The sequence below is a fragment of the Callithrix jacchus genome, chromosome 9 (assembly GCF_049354715.1).
Source record: "Callithrix jacchus isolate 240 chromosome 9, calJac240_pri, whole genome shotgun sequence".
In the NCBI taxonomy this organism is placed as follows: Eukaryota; Metazoa; Chordata; class Mammalia; order Primates; family Cebidae; genus Callithrix; species Callithrix jacchus.
Genome location: NC_133510.1, coordinates 96052638 through 96065599, shown reverse-complemented (window position 1 = coordinate 96065599; position 12962 = coordinate 96052638). Strand labels below are relative to the sequence as shown.

The window sequence follows — 12962 nt, the reverse complement described above, 5'->3', positions numbered from 1 at the left end:
GCTTGAGTTGCATCACAAAATCCACACAACAAAACTGAAGCGGTATAACTCAGAGTCTCCCAGGGCAAACTCATGACTTTAACTTGAACTTTCAGCAAACGACTATCAGATCTATCCTCAATCTTAAATAGTTTCTTGAACTGAGTTTAACATTTCCTACATCTTGTTGGGTATCTTCAGTTGAATGTCCTGGCAGCAATTAAAGCTCAACAAGTCAAGGCCAGGTGCCGTGGCTCATGCCTGTAATCCCTGCACTTTGGGAGGCTGAGGCAGGTGGATCACCTGAGGTCAGGAGTTCGAGACCAGCCTGACCAACATGGAGAAATCCTGTCTCTACTAAAAATACAAAAAATTAGCTGGCGTGGTGGCACATGCCTGTAATCCCAGCTATTCAGGAGGCTGAGGCAGGAGAATTGCTTGAACTCGGGAAGCAGAGGTTGCACAGTGAGCCAAGATCACACCACTGTACTCCAGCCTGGGCAATCAAGAGCAAAACTGTCTCAAAAACAAAAACAACAACAAAAACTCAATAATTCTAAATGGAAACTTCTCATTTTCCTCCTCCCCATCAGAAAGAAAAGAGTGCAGTGATGAATGAAGAATTGAGATCCAGATTTTAATCTCATCTTTGATATTTATTAAATTAACCCCATAAAGTCTCAGTTTCCTTAGTTATACAATGGAAATAACAATAGTACTTACTGATTGGGCATGGTGACTCATGCCTGTAGTCCCAGCACTTTGGGAGGCAGAGGTGAGCAGATTGCCTAAGCTCAGGAGTTCGAGACCAGCCTGGGCAACATGGCAAAACCCTGTCTCTACAAAAAATATAAACATTAGCTGGGCATGGTGGTACATGCCTGTGGTCCCAGCTACTTGGGGAGCTGAGGCAGGAGGATCGCTTGAGCCTGAGGCTGTGGTGAGCCGAGATTACACCACTGCACTACAGCCTGAGTGACAGGGTGAGACCCTGTCTCTAAAACAAAAACAATAGTACTTAATAGAACTTCTAGGAGACGTAAGAGATATAATAATTATACGATGCACTTAGCATAGTATCCGTCATGCAGTAATTGCGCAATGTTAGTAAAATTTCCCAATGAGAAAGTTAAACATCATCTTCAACTCTTCTTACTTGCTCCAAAAATCTAACCAGTTGCTAAGTGCTGATGATTCTGATTCTGTCTCTGCAGTATCACTTGCATGCAGCTCCTTCTCCCTATGCTCACTGATGGAGAAAAGAGAACCTTGATGATTTATGGATCTACAAGTAATCAAATCTTAACTGCCACAAAAATAACTTTATCTAGTCCTCCCACCCTCCCCCGCACCTTCCCTAGTTAGCGTTGCAAGAACTTGGGTTGTTCAGGTGGAAGACATATAGGTTGTATTTTATTTGAATAGCTCTCCAGGTAGCACTGTCCTGTCTCTGCACATGATTAAATATGTCAGGTCAACTTTTCTGCAAGTTTTCCTCCATCGCAACACCAACATCCACATTTAATTTGTTGCTTTGTTTAACACAATCATCTACTTTCAGCCCAAAATAAATAAAAAGAAACAATGTGCCAGAGGAAAACCAGTTAGTTAAACCTGCTTTGCTTTGGCCAATCCCATGTTATGTGTCAATCATCTCATTACAGTTTGTTTATTTACAGGGAAGCCACCACTGTCTAAGATGTAAGGCATTCAGAAAATTGTTCAGATGATGGATTCACAGTACCTAGAATCCCTGTGACTCAGTTTTCCTCAAATGTGCCCAGATCAGCAACTGTGCACTTTTGCTGGCAGCACAGACATTGCTGACATGCAGTCTTCCAAACTGCAAGCAGTTTCCACAGCGAAAACAATGAGAACAGAATCACAGCATTAAACAGTCGGCGGGGAATTTTAGAGATAACTTAATCTACCCCTTTGTTTTGGACACAGTCCTGTTTTAAACTGTTTTGAATAGATTAAAAGTCCATGTTATTTTAATGGGTCTTCATCAGTAACTGTCTTCAAATATTACCACCCTCCAAATTAGAGAGTAATTCCTTCTGCCTGGACCAGACAGTAGGGTTTCCTAGCCAGAGCCTTTCTCCTGTTGGTAAAGAGCCAATTTCAAGGGATTACCCGTCTCTTCCCTGTATGTCTCAGGTCTAAATTCCGATCTGTCTCAGCTTGTCAATGATTGGTTTGGAGGAGGAGAGTGATCCAGTTCTGTGAAATAAAACATAATGGCAGATCAGGTAAGGGGAGCTTCTAGATTTTTTCCTTGCTCCTAAATGACGATCTATAGAAAAGCAGGTCATTGCTGCCATGGCTCTCTTGCCTCCGTGAAGAGAGTCAGTCAAGGATAAGGCCATCACAGTGATGGCAGCAGAGCAAGATATGGAAAAAATCTGGGTCTTTTTTTTTCTTTGGAGACAAGTTCTCCCTCTATTGCCCATGCTGGAGTACAGTGGCGCAATCTCCACTCACTGCAACCTCTGCCTGCCAGGCCCTAGTGATCCTCCCACCTTAGTCTCCTGAGTAACTAGGACTACAGGTTCATGCCACCATGCTGTGCCAAATTTTGTATTTTTGTATAGACAGGGTTTCACTATGTTGCCCAGGCTGGTCTCGAACTCCTGGGCTCAAATGATCTACCCACCTAGGCCTCCCAAAGCTCTGGGATTATAGGCGTGAGCCATCATGCCCAGTCAGAATATGAGTCTTTGATACTATTATTGAGGTGTTGAATCAACCAACCTGAAACTGTGCTACCTCAGAATGTTTTTGCTAAATGAGATAGTAAAATGTCCTTAGTGTTTATAGATTTGTGACTAGAAATCAGTGGCTTCTTTCCTTTTTTTTTTCCCCAGAATTTCACTGTAGAATGACATTCAAATTTCCATACACAGGTAAAAGTCATTTCAGAAAATGGAACAGTATTTGACATGAAAGCATTTAAAGGAAGGAATGGTAAACAGTAGTATCTACTTTAGATTCACTGAGACCAAGTATGCCAAGCTAAACATTCCTTTTTTTGATAGGATTAGTAGATTACATACCAGAGGGAGTCACCAACATCACATATTGGATTTCAGCAAGCATTTGAGAAAATTGCTTATAATATTTTGGTCAATAGTGAATGGAAGAGTATTGGGGAGATGATGTAGTGTTGAAGAAAGGCGAGATTCTGAGGAAGACGAGACCGGTAAACAGATCATGGCATTTTAAAGGTACTGTTAAATTAAGCTAAATAACGTATCCATCAAGAAAGAAAAAGCCTTGAAAAAGAAAGAAATTCTGTCATTTACAACAACAGAGATGGGATTAGGGAACATCATATAATGTGCAATAAGCTAGGCAGAGAAAAACAAATACTGTATGTTTTCACTTATAGTTAAAATCTGAAACAATCAAACTCATAGAAACAGAGAGTAGCATGGTGGTTACAAAAGGCTGCAGTTGAGGGAACGAGGAGACGATGGTCATCCAGTAAGCCTCAGTTAGACAGGAGGAGGAAGGTTGTGTTTTGTTTTGGTTTTGAGATAAATTTCACAGTGTGGTAAGTGTAGTTAATAATCATATATAGTACTTTTCAAAATTGCTAACAGTAAATTTCCAATGTCTTTACCACACACACACAAAATAAGTACTTGAGGTGATGGATGTGTTATTTAGCATGATTTACTCACTCTGCATTGTATTCGTAAATCATAACATCATGGGCTGGGCATGGTGGCTCATGCCTATAATCCCGGAACTTGGGGAGGTTGAGGCAGGTAGATAGCTTTGAGCCCAGGAATTCAAGATCAGCCTGGGCAACATGGCAAATCCCTGTCTCTACCAAAATTACAAAAACTAGGGAACATTATGTAAAGTGCAATAAGCCAGGCAGAGAAAGAGAAATACTAATATTTTCATTTATATTTAAAATCTAAAACAACCGAACTCATAGAAACAGAGAGTAGAATGGTGGTTCCTAGGGGTTAGAGGTGGCATGCGCCTGCAGTCTCAGCTACTCAGGAGGCTGAGGTGTGAGGATTGCTTGAGCATGGGAGACAGAGGTTGCAGTGAGCCAAGACTGTGCCACGGTACTCTAGCCTGGGTGACAGAGCCAGAACCTGTCAGAAAAAAAAAAAAAAAAGAAAAAGAAAAGAAAGAAAAGGAAAGAAAATCATAACATCACTTTGTACCTCGTAGGGGTGAAAGGAGGTGATCTCTTTTCTCCCCATCCTGAGGCTTATAGCCGACACTCCTATAATAAAGAACAGAGAAAAGCATACAAATTTATTTAATCATAGTTTTATATGACACGGATACCTTAGAATGAAGACCCAAAGATACAGGTGAAAACATCCATTTTTATACTTAGGTTCCTTGAAGAATGGACTGCCATGTAGAACTGTGGTTGGACAGAAAAGGTATAATCTAATGGAAATAGGCCAAGTTGGGAATCTCAGCAAGGCTTGCCTGTTAAGGTTCTTCTTGGCCTCTGTGCAGCTGTCTCCCTTCCAGGTATGAGCCAGAACCCTTCATGGAAAGAGAGTCTTATGACCTACTGTCAAACAATGTAAGTCAGAGATTTCTTTATGGCCAGGTCTTACACAGGAAGGTGGGGGAGTGGTGAGAGGTTAGAGAAATATTTTTAGGTTTTATGGCTGGTTTGGGGAACAGGAGTTCTGGTTTCTATAACCTGCCTTGGGGAAGAGGGATTATAGTTTTATGGCTAGTCTCAGGGAAGATTGATGGGGCAGAGACAGGAGGGCAGGAGAAGGTCAGAGAGAACTTGCTTCTGAGGCTACCTCTGAGGCCTTCACTTTGGGATACTGTTTTCTGAGCCACAACAACTTCATAAATATATACAATTATAATTTGTCAATTTAAAATGAAAATAAATTAAAAAAAATAAAGGCACTGTGACAGGTAACAAATAGGTAAATGGTTCAAACAAGCAAAGAGGATGGGGGAGGTTGGCAAGTGTCTAATGGGAATGGTGGGCGCACTTACAAGTGGGCAGTGTACTCAAGTCAGGTGCAAATGATAGTCCTCGGCAGGCAAAAGTGGGCACTACAGAAAGAGAGACAGGTCACAGGCTTGTAATTTTAGTACTGGGGTATGGATGGGGGGAAATCCCTTCATGGAGATATTTGGGAAATGGATGAAAAGATCCCAAGTTTAAACATGTTTTCAAAAAAATATGGAAGGTGCTCCAGTGAGAGAATAATGGGAATAAAAAGCAGTTCATTGGACAGTAATTTAAGAAAGGGTTGGCCAGGTGTAGTGACTCATGCCTGTAATCCTAGCATCTTGGGAGGCCTAGGCAGGAGGATCTCTTGAGGCCAGGAGTTCAAGACTAGCTACCAGCCTACGCAACATAATGCAACATTGTCTCTACTAAACAAACAAACAAACAAACAAAACCATTAGCTGGTTGTTGTAGCACCCCACTGTGGTCCCAGCTAGTCGGGATGCTGAGGCAGGAGGATCGCTTGAGCTGGGGAGGTCGAAGGTGCAGTGAGCTGTGATGATGCCACAGCATTCCAGCGTGGGCCACAGAATGAGACCCTGTCAAAAGAAAGAAAGAAAAGGAAAAAGAAAGGGCCACATAGCAGAAGCTCAGCTGTTAGCCCTTGAACAAGGGTCAGCACTGTACAAGAAGCAATCACTATTCTGTGCTGAGTTCTGGATTTTTGGTCTGGAGACCTTCAAATTCTGAGTATTATTCCTAGACACATGGGGAGGTCAGGTGTCTAAGCTATAGTGAGTAGGGGTACTATTCTCTATCCCTAAGCTATAGAGAGTTGGGATACAAAGGGAAAGAATCAGGAAGTGCCTTGTCCCCACAAAGTGTCAATCAGTGGGTCTATGCCAGCTTTGTAGGAAAGCTCTAATTATTTGTCTGAGAGCTTTGTCTATGACTCTGACCTATCAAATAGTCAATATGAATTTGAATGAAAACAAGGATATGAAAATGAAATTTGTGAATAACATAGAGAAAACCACTAATGTGTTGGCCTCAATAATCAAAAAGTTGAGTGTAGTTAAACATGAGGAGATTAGCAGTTCCTCATGTGCGTGCCTTTTTCCAAGTTTGCAATAAAATATTAATGAAGACCAAAAGAAAAATCATAAAACTCAACTCAGGATAGCATATACTGAGACAACAGGCGAGAATCTCACCTGTTATGAGAATCTCAGAGGAATTTCCATAAATGGCAAGGCCAAAAGTGAGTAATTGAAGGAGGTAATCAGTGGATCCCATGAGCTGATGCAGGAAGCCGACTGGCTTGAAAGAGTTTCTTTCACTTCTGCTTCATGCCTCTGAATCAGAAGCCCAAGACCAGTCCCTACCAAAAGCATAAGAACTGCAGGTCTTTAGCTCTGTGTGTGTGTGTGTGTGTGTGTGTGTGTGTGAGAGAGAGAGAGAGAGAGAGAGAGAGAGAGAGAGAGAGGGAGGGAGGGAGATGGAATCTCACTACATTGCACAGGTTGGTCTTGAATTCCCAGCCTCAAGCAAGAGTTACGGACATGAGCCACAAAGCCTTGATGCCATTTCTTTCATAAATCAAGATCATGTGGTATATTTCTGGGTTGTTTCTGTATTCTGTTCCATTGTTTTATTGTCTGTTCCTGGGCATTATCCAGTTGTTGGTGGTATTTTTAATTACCTTAGTTTTGTTACATGTCTTAATATATGGTAGCCAAATTCTCTGTTTTCCCCATGTTTTTTATTCTGAAAGTTGACCTTTTTTCATGTAAATTAAGTAAGTACTCTATACTTTTAAAAATTCCCGAATTTTACTGGGATTTTGGTGAGAATAGTATTAAAAATCATAGACTAGTTTGGAGGTAATTAGAATCTTTACAATGGTAGAGTCCCCACATGAGCATGACTTCTGTCTGCATGTATTCTTTTTTTTTTTTTTTTTGAGACAGAGTCTTGCTCTGGCTGGAGTGCAGTGGTGTGATCTCAGCTCACTGCAACCTCCGCCTCCCAGGTTCAAGCAATTCTCTGCCTCGGCCTCCCAAATAGCTGGGATTACAGGTGCCTGCCACCATACCCAGCTAATTTTTGTATTTTTAATAGAGTTGGGGTTTCACCATCTTGGCCAGGCTGGTCTTGAACTCCCGACCTCAGGATCCACCCACCTTGACCTCCCAAAGTGCTATAATTATAGGTGTAAGCCACTCCTCCCAGCCTTCATGTATTCTATAAGTGCTTCAGGACCACTCAAAGGGTTGTATAGTACCTGCTGCATCACCTGAGAGGCTTTGAAATGTCAACTCAGGCTCCGCTCCACCCCAGAGCTACCAAATCGGAATCTGCTTCTTAAACATCCCCAGGTAATCTGTAGGTACATTAAAGTTGGAAAAATACACCTTTTGTAGAATGTTAAAGATTTCTTCAGAGAGGCTGTGCATTTTTATTAGGTTAATTCCTAGGTTAATAGAGCTCAGAGAAGTCTCTAGAACTCGGCTGAACTCTATTCACAATTCTTAACAGATTCTGCCAAATCTCTTGTGAGTTTGCTGTGAATATTTATATCATCTGTAAATAACGACAGCTGAGTCTCCTGATTCTCTTTCTTCTGATCTTTATGCTTTTTTGTTTCTCCTCATTGATTTTATTGGTCAAAACTTCCAATATCACATGGAAAGTAAGGATAATTTTTGCAAGGCCTCCTAGAGGTCAGGCATGCTGGTTCATGCCTGTAATCCCAAAATATTTTAGGCAGGCAAAAGTAGGACTGTCTCAAAAAAAATTTTTGAGACAAAACAAAACAAAAACAGGCATCCTAGACTTATTCTCAACCTTAAAGGAAATGCTTCTAATATTTATCCAAGAAATACTAAATTTGCTGCTGATTTTTGGCAGCTTAAAAAATGTTTTCTCTATTCCTGGTTTTCTAAACACCTTTTTCAAAAGTTCACCATTGATTTAAACATTATTTTCTGCATATATAGGAGAAAATCATGTGATTTCATCCTTTAGTTCATTAAGGAGGGCTAGGATTACAGGCATGAGCCACCATGGGCCACCACAGCTCATTATCACGGGACAAGGCAGAAGCAGAAAACTTCTCAGGGAGATAAATTGCACTTATTAGGTGACCTTGATAAGTATTTGGAATAAAGAATACATACCATCACCTTATGGCTAAGATCAAGTGTGAAAGAATGCATACCACTGTTTTTTTTCCCCATGTTTTATTGGTTTAATAACCTAGATAAACTTTGAAAATGATTTGTAGAGATGAATATCCTCAGCCATCTCTCATGTAGCTATTTCCATGGTATGACATGGCAATTATCTCATGGTCAAGTTCTACTTTTGTTCATTGTATCAAAAGATTATTCTTTCTACCAGGTACAATGGCTCACACCAGTAATTCCAGCACTTTGGGAGGCCAAGGCGGGTGGATCACTGGGGATCAAGAGTGATCCAGCCTGGCCAACATGGCAAAACCCTGTCTCTACTAAAAATGCAAAAACTAGCCAGGCGTGGTGGCTGGTGCCTGTAATCCCAGCTACTTGGGAGGCTGAGGCCCAAAAATCGCTTGAACTCAGGAGGTAGAAATTACAGTGAGCTGACATTGTGCCGTTGCACTCCAGCCTGGGTGACAGAGAAAGATTCCGTCTGAAAAAAGAAAAAAAAGTAATGCTTTTAACTTCAGTTACCATCTCTGTGTAGGTGTGGTGAAGACCCAGGCACAAATATTTGATATACTACCTCTGTGCATATTTTCTCTACAGTTAAAAATTCTGATCCATAAAGCCCAGTGTGGTTTACACTTGTGTGTGGACTGAACTGAAGCCACCAGTCCAAAGGACACCCCATTGCTAAAATGTGATGTGCCAAGCCAGGATTGTCTGTTCTTCTGATGGAAAGCAGCTTAGCAGGGTCCTTGGCAGTCAGGCATCAGTGGGTTCTTCTCAGTTGACTGATTATGACAGCGTTGCTTCTCAGTTTGCAGTGTGCATGTGTGCTTTGTGCAGTGATTCTTGGTCCTGCAAGAATCCACTGAAAGCTCTTTGCAGAAAAATGAAAAAAAAAAAAAAAAAAAAAAAGCCACAATCTGAGTAGGAGTCTGTGAACTGTAAGTTAAAGCCCTGACATAGAATCAGAACACACAAAAGGCTGGAAGAACCACAGTGTGTTTGGCTTTAGATTTCAATAGGGCCACAACTTGTTTTCTGGACAGTTCCAGCTTTTTAGGTGAATTGTTGGGGTGATAGCTGAACTAAACAGAAGAGATTTTGTGATGTGGCAGGATGCAAGATGTACAGAGTTGTACATATCTGATCAGACCTTCAGTTCCTTTGAGGAATTGCACTAACAGCCCCAAACATCCCTAACCTTCTGCAGATTTATTTTTATGTAATCTTTTAGAGAATAGTCATCATGGAGTAATCACCTGTGGAAGACTGCATAAGGACTATGGATGACACTCAGAGCCAGGCATTGATTCTAATACCAGGTTCCTGGGTATTTGTTACATTTTATGTCACAGCCTTATTCATTCATTTACTCAGAGTATCATTCATTTATCAAAAATTTAATTGATATCACCATAAAGTCTACTAAGCCGTTAATTATGAGTTTTTATCTTCTCCTCTACCAGGAATTATACCAAATAAATAAATAAAGAGATTCTCTGGGAGTAAAGTTAAGCCAAAGGAAAAAAGATCGTATTTTCATTTAACTGCCGCAGCATGAGTCTTCATTCAGAGCACAGCAGAGCATGAAAGAAAAGTAGGAAGAAGATTCTCAGTTCATCTTTCATGTCTGATGTGATGGTGGGGAAAATAAATAACAGTCGTGGAAATTTTACATCTAATTCTAATTTTAGATTTTAGATATTGAACACTTGTGTAAATGTTAAATGAAGCCAAAAAATATACAAAGGGATAAAGGGCACATCTTTATATTTTTGGAGAAATAATAGAAGTACTCGAACACATGCCTTTAATTACATTTTAATAGATCAAATTATACTTTAATCAAATCCATTTGTTGTTTCAAAGATGTGAAATAATTAAAACCATTGAATGGAGCATCTTACTATTTATAACACAGATTTGTACTTTTAATTAATTTCAGGACATGTGGCTATTTTAGTTGGGCTCTGGAGTTTCCTTACCCTGCACTACTAGAAACCACCGATTACAAAATAGAAAATTCCAGCAAAATACAAAGCTCTTTGCAGAATTTCAAAGTAAGCTAATTCTTACTTTGATTTAGCCTTGGTTTGTATTTATTGGTTTTTTAAACCACACATAATTTTTTTTGAGATGGCATCTCACTCTGTTGCCTAGACTAGAGTGCAATGGTGCGATCTCAGCTCACTGCAACCTCTACCTCCCAGGTTCAAGCGATTCTCTTGCTTCAGCCTCCTAAATAACTGGGATTACAGGTGCACACTACCACACCCAGCTAATTTTTGTATTTTTAGTAAAGATGGGGTTTTAATCTTATTGGCCCAGCTGGTCTCAAACTCCTGACCTTGTGTTCTACCTGTCTTGGCTTCCCAAAGTGCTGGGATTATAGGCGTGAGCCTCTGTGCCTGGCTTTTTGATTCAGTCTTGTTTTGTATGCATTTGTTTTAAAAACCACATATAATTTTTTAATTGAGATCTACCTTTTTTCACTTCAGAAAACTATTAATAATAGCTTTTTTAGGACCAAAGTATGAAGAAATTTGGGAAAGGATTGGTCTTTTTCTCGTTGTCTGAAACCTTCAAGAATATAAAACTGAAGTATTGCAGACTCCATTAAGTTATTAATTGCTCATAGTTGCTAAAATGTAACACTTTTATGTTGATTTTTTGCAACCTCAGAAAAAGTACTGACAAAAATAGGTTTTGCTTAAAAAAATTAAGTGTAGATTGGAATGATTTATGCTACATATCATTCTCCTAGACCTGCATTGTCTAATAGAAAGCCACTAGCTTTATGTGGCTACTAAGCACTTGTAATATAGTGATGGGGAGGAAAAACTTTTCCTCTATCTTCTTAAGTTAAATAAACTAACAAAAGACAGATTAATAAAAAAGGCACGCAATTTTTATTAATAGTTATGTGCATGGGAGTTCACCTAAAAGAAGTGAAACCCAAAGAAGCAGTTCGACTTGAGGGCTTATATACCATTTTAACAAAGAGAAAAGAGTGGGCTTCAAGGGATGCTAATCGCAGGGAAGTGACTAGAAAACAATGGGAGAACCAATGGAAGTTAAGGGTTATTTTAGTAAGTTCTGTTTATGCGAACTCTTCTCAGTGTTGAATCCTCATCTCCAGTGATAATAGTCATTCTTCCCTTCTTGGCAGGTGATGGTTGGAGAGGGGACCTGCCACAAGGGAAGTTGATGCTCTGATTTTAGGCAGATAAGGAGAGGACAGAGAACTCTTTCTGTGCCTGTTAATTTATAATTGCCTTCAGCTCAAAATAATCCTTTTGCTAAAGTAGCATATCGGGGTAGCTTAATCTTCAGTAACAGGTCCAAATTGAGATGTGCTGTAAGTTTATAATACCCATAGACTTTTGAAGACTTAGTATGAAGACAAAAGAATATAAAATATCTCATTAATAATTTTTGTATTGGCTGGGCATGGTGGCTCACACCTGTGATCCCAGCACTTTGGGAGGCTGAGGCAGGAGCATCACTAGAGCTCAGGAGTTAGAGACCAGCCTGGGCAACATAGGGATACCACGTCTCCACAAATAAAACAATTAGCCAGGCACGGTGGTGTGCACCTGTGGCCCCAGCTACTCAGGAGGCTGAGGTGAAAGGACCACTTGAGCCCAGGAGGTTGAGGTTGCAGGGAGCTTCACTGCACTCTAGACTGGGTGACAGAGCAAGACCCTGTCTCAAAATAATAATACTTTTTATATTGATTATGTATTGAAATGATAATACTTTTGATGTACTGAGCTAAATATGTATTATTAAGTTAATTTTATCTGTTCCCACTTATTTTTAATGTGGTTACTACTACAACATTTAAAATAAAATGTGGCTCATATAATACTTCTGTGAGCCAGTGTTGTCCTGGATAGTAAATAAATGACTCAAGCAAAGAGTGTATTTGGTTTCTAGTAGGGTAGCCTTCACTGTCAGCAGAAAGCAGATGTTAGCTAATTTACTACAACAATTGCAATTTAAACTCAAAAGTAAGTTAAACAATTCAGAGACCTCCTGGGGTGTTTTCTCAGTGGAGAGCATTTTCGTTGTATTTGTTATTTTAAACTTTCAATGAGACATTGGCAGACTGTTTGAGGTGACACTTTTCATATCCAGTTCAAAGACAGCCCTCAGTTCTTTAGAATGTAAGACAAGAACAATAAATCTTGAGTTGAAATGACAGAAATGAGATTAAATTAAATAATAAGAGAATCTGATGAAATGCAAAGTTAATTTAAGACTATTCCCTGATGTCCAACATCCGTACAAAAAAGGCCACCATTTACAGAAATGCAATGTAGTAAGTATTACCTTCCAGGTGACATCAACCTAAGAGCTGAGAGAGGGATCAAGATATTAATAATTAAGACAAAAAGTATTATTTTGCATTAGCCCCCATCTATTAATACTTGGAGCTTTTCTGAATCTTTCTTGATGGCTTGAGATAGCACCTGTAGTACTAGCTACTCAGGAGACTGAGACAGAAGAATCACTTGAACCCGGGAGGTGGAGGTTGCAGTGAGCCGAGATCACAACATTGCACTCCAGCCTAGGCAACAAACAAAATGAAACCTGAGGAATTTTTTTTTTGCTCCACTTTTTCTCTTTGTTTCCCAATCCTGAAATGGCTCCCGGTCTTTTCCAGGGTGTTTTGGGACCAGAGATTGTCACTTATGACCTGCCTGTTCTATACCAGCTTCCTTGATCTTGGTGGAGTTGTTATGACTCCTACAGTTGCTGCCTTCTACAAACCACCCCCACCTTTGCAAGCCAAGAGCAGAGCAGTCCTGAGCTTCTGTCCCTGTCTA

The 12962-nt window shown here is 40.1% G+C and overlaps 1 long non-coding RNA gene across 1 annotated transcript; it reads right to left on the bottom strand.

Moving 5' to 3' along the window:
• Positions 1–405: 405 nt before the first annotated feature.
• Positions 406–7823, bottom strand: LOC118144296 (uncharacterized). The gene is made up of 5 exons (XR_008473907.2): positions 7224–7823; positions 4981–5040; positions 4167–4503; positions 1724–2202; positions 406–1228 (listed from the first exon to the last, which is right to left on the bottom strand). It is a non-coding gene; the product is annotated as an uncharacterized LOC118144296 (long non-coding RNA).
• Positions 7824–12962: the final 5139 nt, after the last annotated feature.